The sequence below is a fragment of the Dreissena polymorpha genome, chromosome 11 (assembly GCF_020536995.1).
Source record: "Dreissena polymorpha isolate Duluth1 chromosome 11, UMN_Dpol_1.0, whole genome shotgun sequence".
Lineage (NCBI taxonomy): Eukaryota > Metazoa > Mollusca > Bivalvia > Myida > Dreissenidae > Dreissena > Dreissena polymorpha.
Genome location: NC_068365.1, coordinates 6281871 through 6292926, shown reverse-complemented (window position 1 = coordinate 6292926; position 11056 = coordinate 6281871). Strand labels below are relative to the sequence as shown.

General features: G+C 34.8%; 1 protein-coding gene across 1 annotated transcript in view; it reads right to left on the bottom strand.

The window, feature by feature from the left end:
- Positions 1–11056, bottom strand: part of LOC127850058 (histone-lysine N-methyltransferase SETMAR-like) — a 146137-nt gene that overhangs the window by 55317 nt on the left and 79764 nt on the right. The window lies entirely within an intron of this gene.

Genomic DNA, 11056 nt, shown 5'->3' with positions numbered 1-11056 from the left:
TGTACGCTATCGGGAAATCCCTACTTTTTTGAAGTTTCGTTCATGTGACAAAAATTGACACAGTTTTGGTTCTGTAACTTATGTGAGTAAATGTGTCGGATTCGGCTTTGTGCTGATAATTATTAATAAGTTATACAATTAGTAAAATAATGTACACACTATTGATGTCTACCTCATTCTACCAATACAATTGTGTTTGTTTTTATTAAGCTCCAGGAAATGTTTACAAAAAGTGGTGTGAACAGTTTCGATTGCTTGTACGACATTATTTCCTTACATTTGGGATCCGTAACAAAGCATTGGTTTGATCATGGAATATAAGATTTGTACATTACGAGAGGAGGAAAGTAGTCAAATGGCTTTTGAAAGTTATTTATTGATAATATAGCCTTTTTGCTTGGCAGCTAGCTTATTAAATGTCAATCTCCATAAAAATCAAGGGGTAAAAATAATGCCCATTTACTTGTATACTGGTGTTGTTTTGACTGCTTTCCCCGAAAATACTAACGTTCTGTCCCTTTTTAGTACTCCATCCTTACGAAATACAATTATCTCAGTTTTATTGAGCTGTATGTCCATCTCTGTGTTTTGACAAAATAAATAAATTAATTAGTTTATGTAATTGTTGTTTTGTTTCCGCGGAATTAGCAATATCGTAAGCGAACATTAAATAAATGTTGTCGGGAATTTGATTGGGGACAAAAATACCAGAACCACAGTTTTCACGCAGAAAGTCGTCAATAAAGAGGACGAGTATTGTCAAACTTGTTTTATCACATTACTTTGTTTCGATGCTACAAGGCAACCAATCGATAACATCGTGCTCAACTGATTTTGTGTTATAAGCATATGAGCATGAAGAATTATGTTCCACTTTTACGCAGGTTTGTATGTTCGTATAAATAGTTTTAGAACATTCAGACTTTTACCACATACGCCTTTCTTTTCAGGACATTTTAACAATTTCAAATGGTTTGTGGAGTCAACCGCTTTGTTAAAATCAACAAATAAACACTATAATCTGCCTTTCTTTTTGGATATATATGTTTGTATCATAGCTATAAACGGTAACATTGCATGTGTTCTATTTAGGGAGCATGGTGTATCTGTCATGTTTATTTGATTCACATTTATGTAAATAATTTCATAAAAATGCGTGAGCATAAAAATGTGTGTTAAAAATGTCGAACAATAGCACCGATTCCCGCTTTGTGCTTGCAAAATCAGTTTTAATGAGTGTAACTCACACTACAATTAACAAACAATTATACCAACACATTTATATATAGTGACACTGTAAGTAGTTTACCACCAGGTTCATTGATACCACCAGGAATTTATTGTCTTGACTCGTTTGATGAAACACCATTATATTACAGTTTAAGTTGAAACTAACCTAGTGTTTAAGTCTAACACTTTCTTCACATAAGTCATATAAAAAAATCGAACACCTACTTTACAACACACACATCAAACAATACTTTTTTAACTCAACCAGTACAAATAGACACATTATGAACAGAGGAGTATCTAACAATTTTTAATGTTACGTTCATGTTCGTATAAATTATAAAGTGCTTCATTAGATGTTATGCGACATTAGGATTAAAGGATAAAACTTGCTGTTATGCTGATGTTTTACGAGAGTTTATAAGAACGTAAACTCTGAAAAGAAACACATTAAAACAATTATTATTTATTATTATCATTCACTTTGCCTTTTTTAATCTAATCAAATCTTTGACAATTAAAACTTTATATATACTTCCAGCATTTTACAAATGGCAGAAGGAGGCGTCGGATGTACAGAGTCAGAGTCTGGATACAGCAGCCTGTACAGTCGTCACGCTCGGGTAAGTCTGAGACTGTAAGCATTTGTAGGCACAGCAGCCTGTACAGTCGTCACGCTCGGGTAAGTCAGAGACTGGAAGCATTATAGATAAAGCAGCCTGTACAGTCGTCACTCTCGGGTAAGTCAGAAGCTGAAAGCATTTGTAGGCACAGCAGGCTGTACAGTCGTCACTCTCGGGTAAGTCTGAGACTGAAAGCAATTCCAGGCACAGCAGCCTGTGCAGTCATCACTATCGGGTAAGTCATATACTATAGAGGCCTACGCAGAAATTATTCAGAGGGGGGGGGGGGGCTCAACTGGCTAGGGTGCTGGAGGGGGGTCCCCTCCTGTTGTCGATTTGTTTTTAAATGGCACCTTGAAATGATCCAATTTCCTGCTGTCTAATTATCATTTTGGCATAATAAAAGTGCATGTAAAACAAACAAGAACTTGAGTTTAGAATCAAGTGTGATAGACACACAGACAGACACACAGGGTTAAATCAAAAGTCTCTCAGACCACTAAAGTGGTGGGGGACATAATCTTATCCAGAAATTGTTTAACCGTGTAAGATGGGTGGACCTCCTATTTAACTTTGTTGGATATCCTACAAGGTCATCCTGTGAGATGAGTGGGTATTTATCAAACTTTGTTGTAATTGTATTATGTATACCTTGTTGAGTTTTGTGGTTCAACAACTGTCAAATAAGGCAAAGTCATTGATAAACCTTTTTTACAAATTACAAAAATAACAGTTTAAGCAACACTCTTTATTTTATGTTCTATCAAATATTATGTCATTTTTGTAACAAAAACAATACAACAAAATATATGCACAAGTATGTTCTTACAACTATTCAACTAATGTTATGATATTTGTACGTTCTCAGAAATGATCACTTAGATAATTCATATATCTCTTCGTACTATGTCTGGTTACAATCTACAACTCAGACGTGATGTCAGGAAGATCCATCCGCCTAGGATGCTTCCAAGCAAATTCACGTACAACATTGCAAATATAAATGTCCATGTCCCTATGGATGGAAAGCAGTCACAAAGCGAGAAGAGAATAGATAAAGTAATCAAAGAAAATTAATTACTTCAAAGCTTTCAATAAACTTTCGTTCCATGAAATTAAAAAGCACTTTAAACTTTATTTGAAAACATAGGTAAACCAAATTGTATTTTTTGTGTGTGCTTATAATTTAAATAAAATACAATTGCGTATTTTAAACTGACTTGAAGATCGTATTATTTTGTTCATAGAATCATCTTGAAAACGTGTCCATGGAGATCTGTACTATAATGACCCGGTTGGGGTACGGCGAGATGATGAGACGGTGGCGCGTTGAGAAGTACAGGGAGCATGACAGGCTGTATGCACTATCTTGTAAAAGAACAAGAAACATGACTGCAATCACAGCTGGGAGCAAGGCAGAGGGACTGACCTGCTATTTGGAAAGCGACTGGGACGTATTATTGGTTCTGAATAATGTCTTCTGTGTGGAAGCTGATATCATTCTGCTCAATTTTTCAGACTCTATAGATGTGTTTAGGATGGATACGATGGATGCACGTGTATACCCAGGGCACTGCATACTGTTACAAGAGGGACAAGCTCCTCATGTACGTAATACTATAATTACCAAGGCTCTGTGTGATAATGGAAATGGGGACGTTCTATTAAGTAGTAGCTTATTGCTAGATGAATTTTCGGCACTTCCAAAAACAAATGACGAAGATGTGGAGCATCATGAACGAGCCGGGCCGTCGCTGCCTGAAACATTAAGAGGTTTTCTTCATTTTGACAAAGTAATCGCACTACGTTGTTACTGCCCCAGCATCCTACAGAGATGGGCTGACAGACGACGTAAATGGCCATCACAAAATATAGTTCAGAAAGTAGTATCATTAGGAGCCTTTGTGACTCCGGTAGGGTTCAAGGAAAGCGATTACAAGCACATGGAGTGGAGGATCTGTTTCAACACCGGCGAGGCAGAACTTGTAAACAACCTTAACGACACACAAGCAAAAGTATATGTCATTCTTAAAATGATCCTCAGAGATATAATAAAACCAAAAAATAAAGAAATAACATCGTACGTGTTGAAAAACATCATATTATGGCAAGCTGAAAATACTCCACAGACAGAGTTTCATTCACGCAGCTTACTTTATTGGTTGCATGACGGACTGAAAAAACTTAGGACTGCTATTGAGAAAAAACGACTTTGCTATTACATGATTCCGGAAAGAAATCTTATGGAAGCCTGTGGTATGCATGATTACCAGCAACATAAATGGGTAGCAGATATCACGGACATGCTAGAGGAAGGGCCCAATGTATTCTTGAGACTGAAGAAATTAAGAAAGGCGATTGTCGCATCCCCAGAGCCGATGATGTGGTTCAGCAAAAAAAGGATAGAGCTAGAGATGCTGCGGCTGGAGAATAGGAATAGATATATGAAATGTACAGATGAGCATGGGAAGGTTGAGTACTCCGAGTTCATGCTGAAGAAGATAGAGAACCGCATATTAGATGTAATCAAAGAGGTTGAAGTGGTTGCGATATTGAATGGCAGTTCTATCAATGAACTGCAGGATATTGGCCACAGAATGCTTATGTGATAATAAATTAATTCGCTTATTTTGCACGTGTACCAATGCTACATGCACGATAATTTAGTCGCTGTAAACTGTTTAATATACAGACTGTATACTTGCAAACTGTGTGTATGAAAACAATTTACACGTGCAAAGTTATAGATGATAAGTCTTGTATTGTATATACTCAAGGATTTTCAGACGGCTTTACTGACAACAGTTTCTTAGGATGCGAAGCGAAACTAGTGCTGTGTTAAATATTTATTTTTTGCAATCTTAAAATAATCATGTAATTCCAGTAAAAACGTAAATCTGTGTTGACAATCAAAATGTGTAGCATGTATAATGTTACCACGCAAACAATCTTTACAAAGTTTCCGGATGTACCAACTGATGAACACAGTGTGCTCGCTACATAAAACATACTTACAATAAGCCTTAAGTTATTCTTATAATCTTCTGTCGGTGACCTTTCAATTGTGTTAGTAATGTGTCCGACAATATAAGCAGTAGGGCCCCAAGGCGCTAATATCAGACCCCACATAACTTAATTGTTAATAGCAGGTATAAATAACACGGTGTCACGTTATGGTAGGAATTTGTAGGCGGAATATTTTGGGATTACTGTATTGAAACATGACAGTCACAAAGTGCACATATGTACCAAATAAGCTTATCGATGAGGGAGAGATTAAAAAATAGTATAGTTGACACAAGGTCGGGTATGTTTGTATTGGTCAAGCAAAAGTGTTTAAACAGATAAAGATTGTAAATATTAGGGTGGTTTGTTTATCCCGTTCCCAGGGCTTCATTGACTCAGTATCTTTAGTAATCTAGCCAACCAGCAATAAGCACGCATAGAACACTGACCAATGGGAATCATAACTGAGCTTCACGGGGCAAATGTTAGAGGGAAATAGTGAGTTAGCATTTAGATCTAAAGGTGAACAGATGGAAAAAGACTAAATCATGTAGCAATCATAATATTTTTGTACAACTGAAAATATTAGTTATGCCAGACCATAAACTGGATTAGAAACTGATATATGTGATGTTGAATATTTTATCCCACATTATGCAGAGAAATTAACATAAATAGAAAGGGACGGACTTGTCCCATGCGTGACACGGGAAAATGGTGGTTAATGCAAATCTCGTCATCATGACAATATGCGCATGACGAGAAATGGAATGATAGGCTACACACCAGTAATTTAAGAGTTATGAGCATTTGATAACTATGTGTCGTCCATGAACCATGAACGATTACGTGACAACGGTTACGCAAAACACTTATAAGAAAAACTGGCCTAATACCTTGTAGCCATGTTTTTTATACAAACGACAGTCATTTTCGATATCAGCCCAAATATAATACTGACGTAACTTGAATGTTGTGATCGACTATTATTATGCATGGGTCGACATTGTGACTTTCTAAAGGGTTTACCCTAGCCACAAAAGGAAACTTCACTCCTTAATTGCAGACATGTTTTGAAATGGGCAGGAACCATACCACACTCAGTAGACACATCATTACATTAGAAGTAACATACATTTACATATCAAATATGCACATTTTGTCATTTTAGCAATAAATATGACATTTATATTTGATCTACAGACACATGGTTTCACCATAACACGCCGCCTCTGAAAAGTTGTCATTTGAAGTGAGTAAATAAAACAAAAGTAAATTTAAATAGCTTAAAAACAAAGACACAAATCATTTAGAGAAAATATTTATTAACCACTGAATAGTTGATACCCGCATTCAAATGCCAAATTAAACGTTATGGGAGAAGGAACACCGATGTTATCGAATATTTCGTACTTTATTGAGTTTAAAGTAAATTATGTGCAATCCTTGAGGAGCGGTCATGCTCCATTAAAAAAGAAACCATTGACTCAAATTTTGTATTAATATGTGTTCGAAAATCTGGGAAAAACATCTGGTAAACAGAAATAACAGGTACATCGTAACATTAACTTCTGTAGTGCTTCAATATTGTCATATTTAGTACCTCTTTTACTCTTGCTTTGACAGTATACTGAGTATTGAGTTCAATTTTATGTTTATTTATAATGATCATATGTCTTTTTTTTCTAAGAAATCGTTGTTTTTTCATTCAAGTGATTCGTTTAAAATGATCATGGCAGATACTATAAATTCACACATTAATTAATATACCGATATATCCATCATTGACAGCATCTGTAACGTTTGATTCAGAAGTGCATGTAAACTGTGAAATCACTATAATTCGCTTTTAAAGAATGTTAAGTATTAACATATGAAGAACCGTTTTGATTTAACTGTTATTCTTATCTGGATTTTTGTTAGTTTTACGAACTAAATTAATTAGTTGAAGATTATTATCATTATAATAATTGATATTTTTAAATTTTCGTTTTAAAGTTTCATAACTTATTTTTGTCTGATTGTTTTCTCGTAAAACAATAATAATCATAGATATAAATATTTTAGATACATTTGGTGGTAATCTTGCATTGTTTTTATGTTGGATACATTAAAAATAAAATAACAGTTTAATAAATTTTATTTACACTTTGTTATAAATGTTTTGTCTTAAAGAGCTATCTTGAGAAAATAAAGAGATTATTATTAGTACTAGTTATAGTATTACTATTAGTATTTTATATAGAAGGTGCATACAAAAGGATATTGTTATAGATCACAACTTTAAAAACTATTTTTCGATCGATTATTGTATTCATAAACAAAAGCATACCCATTCTGAACAAATATCATCAAAAGTGGTAACACGTTTTTTTTTAAAGAATCAATATGGGAACATAGTTTTCGGACGCACTTGATCCAGATTTGCACATGGCTTAGACATCGCGCAGATAATCAATCTGACCAAGTTTCACCAATATTTAGTTATAGACGTGGCCTTTTAAATGGTAACAAAGCTTTTCTAAGATTTGACCTGGTTTTGACCTGGCTTTGGACGCACATAATCCAAATTCCAACTCGGCCTAGATATATTCTGACCAAGTTTCATGAAAATTGAGTCTTAAATGATGTGTTTATAGACTGGTAAAGAAGGTTTTCTAAGATTTAGCCCGGTGATCTAATTTTGGATTAATGTGGTACAAAGATTCGAATTCTTTCAAGATATCGTCCAGATAAACATTCTGATAAAGTTTCAACAAGATTGAGGTTAATGTATGCAATGAGACCGATGTGTTCGCAGTCGGTGTGCAGTACGCAGATGCCAACTACTTCACCCAGTACTTCTGCATGCAGAACAGTCTAGACGGGAACCACTTGTACAACTACACAGACTATACCGGAAATACACAGGTACGACTGAAAATGCTCTTAGGATATACGATCGAAACTGAATGTTAGGTTTAACATCAATAGCAGTTGTAAAGGATATACTGGTATCATGTTGTTTGCTCGTCATCGTCGCCGTCCGGTACTCCGGTTGTAGGATTTATTATTATTTGTTTTGCTTTTTCGATTTATGATGGTGCATTTATTGCCACCTTTAACATGACGTGTCGTAGGTAGATCAATTTAAATACGGAATGTGCAGTGCTCACTAGCCAGAAATACTGTTTTCATAAATCCACTTTAACCGTAGTTACACGTGTGAATATAAATGCTAAATTGTTTGCCAATTGCATATAGTATGAGGTAAAAAGGCAAAATTTCCGAGGAATGACCCATGCATTTTACTAAAACCATTGTTTAAACTGAAATGAATATGCTGTCTGACAAATCGGCACGCAGAGGGTACGACAGAAACAGTAATAGTTTCTTAAATTTACGTTTTACAATACCTTGATTCAATATTTAAAAGTTTCTTACTATAACCTTTTTTCTAGATGCTATGCGGTAACACGGATAGGGGAACTCACATTGAAATGTTATCGAGAGTGATTACGGCACGTTACTTCCGTGTGTATCCCCTAACGTGGAATACGTCATACAGGTCTGCGTTCAGACTGGAGATGTACGGATGCTACAGCTATAAGGCCGGTCATGGATTTTGTAATACTATTCTAGCGTAAATGTCGAAGAAATTGCTACAAACTTATCATAAAATCCGCACGTGATCACTTCATATGAGCCTTACTCTATGAAAACGGGGCTAAATACATGTCACGCGATCACTTCATATGAGCATCATTGTAGGAAAATGGGGCTAAATGCATCACGTTATCACTTCATATAAGCCTCGCTCTAGGAAAACGGGGCTAAATACATGTGCGTAAATTATGGTAATCAGGGACATCCGTCTTTACTGGATTTTCGATAAGACGAGACTTCATCGAAACATAAAAATTATATAGAAGCGGAATGTGTCGTCCCAGATTAGCCTGTGCGAACAATAGAGGCTAATGTGGGACGACACTTAACGCACATGCATTAAGCCCCGTTTTTCGAGAGCGAAGCAAATATACTAATATGATTCGTGCTCATGTTTCTGAAAATAAATAACACGATAACATTCTGCGTATCTAGAAATCTTCCTATTAATACAATGTACCTGCGAGTTCGCATAGTAAAATGTAGTTCTAAGCACAGGTGCTATTTTTAAACAACATGTAATAATTATTTCCATAGTATCGCTATTTATCGAAAATTGATCCAGTCTTTGTGTTTCGGTGTGTCTGTTTAACATCACGAGTTAACCTAAAGTGATTTCAGTATTTCCAACCAAAAATCAATATCGTTATTCATTAGACGGTTATAAACGATATATTCTTCTTAAATTATTTTTTGCCTGCGCAGCTTTTTCTGTTTGAATATACCATATTTTAAGAACTTGTTAAATGGATAACTTTATACCCTCCGCAGTTGATTAGGATGTGCGAGTGTGTCACACAGTAAAAACTGTCGGTAGTAATTTATGCATTCAAATATAAATTACAGGTAAAGAACAAAATCAAGACTTATAAAATATACAATAATTTTTATTTTTCCTAAAAAATTGAAGCACCATTTAAGTGGCAAACAAGAGTGTAATAAAAATGTGATATTCCTGAGATGATACAAAGAGTATTTTTATTCTGTACTTTCTGTTCATACTAGACTTAAACATTCTGCAAAAATACTAGAGTTCTGTAATAATTCGACAAAACAAAACGTGTGCGATTTCGTTTATTCGCCATCATGCTCGATCGAATTTTTCACATTTCTCAATCGATCAAGGTTACATACAACCATGCAAAAAGACTAGAGTTCTGTTCTAATTCGACAAAACAACACGTGTGCGATTTCGTTTATTCGCCATCATGCTCGATCATTTCTCAATCGATCATGGTTACATACAACCATATAAATTCTGGTTCTCAACTGAACAAGTTCAGTCGTTTAATAAATCTGATTTGTTTGAAAGAAATGCGTTTCATAATGTTTATGTTCGTAAGAGCCTTGTGCAGAAGAAAGAAATATAATAACACGATTTTCACCAATGGCATGCAAATAAACTATTATTGTTTACCAAATCGTTATTATTTTATTATTTTACCGACTTTGATGAATTTGGATTTGTTTAAAGAAGCAATTTCTTAGTTATTGCATATTGGGGAACGGGGCTTTATTACTGATATGAAAACAAAACACAACAAAAATATCAAGTCAAATATCAAATAAAAGAAAACCATCAAAACAATTAAATGCATGTGTCTATGGTCGAGCAATTTTAAGACATCTTTACATCTATATTGTATATACTTTTTTTATAATAATTCGACAAAACAACACGTGTGCGATTTCGTTTATTCGTCATCATGCTCGATCGAATTTTGCACATTTCTCAATCGATCAAGGTTACATACAACTATATAAATTCTGGTTCTCTACTGTACAAGTTCAGTCGTTTAATAAATCTGATTTGTTTGTAAGAAATGCGTTTCATAATGTTTATGTTCGTAAGAGCCTTGTGCAGAATAGAGAAATATAATGACACGGTTTTCACCAATGGCATCTTTTGCGTGCAAATAAACTATTATTGTTTACCAAATCGTTATTATTTTATTATTTTACCGACGTTGAATTTGGATTTGTTTTAAGAAGCAATTTCTTAGTTATTGCATGTTGGGGAACGGGGCTTTAATACTGATATGTAAACAAAAACACAACAAAAATATTAAAACCATCAAAACAATTAAAAACATGTGTCTATGGTCGAGCAATTTTTAGACATCTTTACATCTATATTGTGTTCGCAAAAGTGAGGGTTTGCTGCATACCTTTACCCTGGTAACAAGAACCTCGAATACCAGTTAAGTTATTTCCGAACATTGTTAACGCACACTTATAAGCCTTTGGACCGTGCGGCGTTGTCCAATTAGGATTGGACCGAAAAGGTACTTCGTCTGCAGCGATCCGGATCCGCTGTCTACGGTAACCGGTCTTTGACTGACTGAAATGGTAACAAAATAAGCCTGAAAAACATGGAATGAAATTCGTATTGATTATTCACGGATTTGTTATATATATGACGTTAAGAACCGGTAATTATTGTTGTTTAAGAATACAATAACAAGGAACAGTCGTCACTTTCTGACTGCAACAAATTCAAAGTAGTTTTGATTTCAACAAACGATCGATCAAGCATCTTTTACTTTAAATTT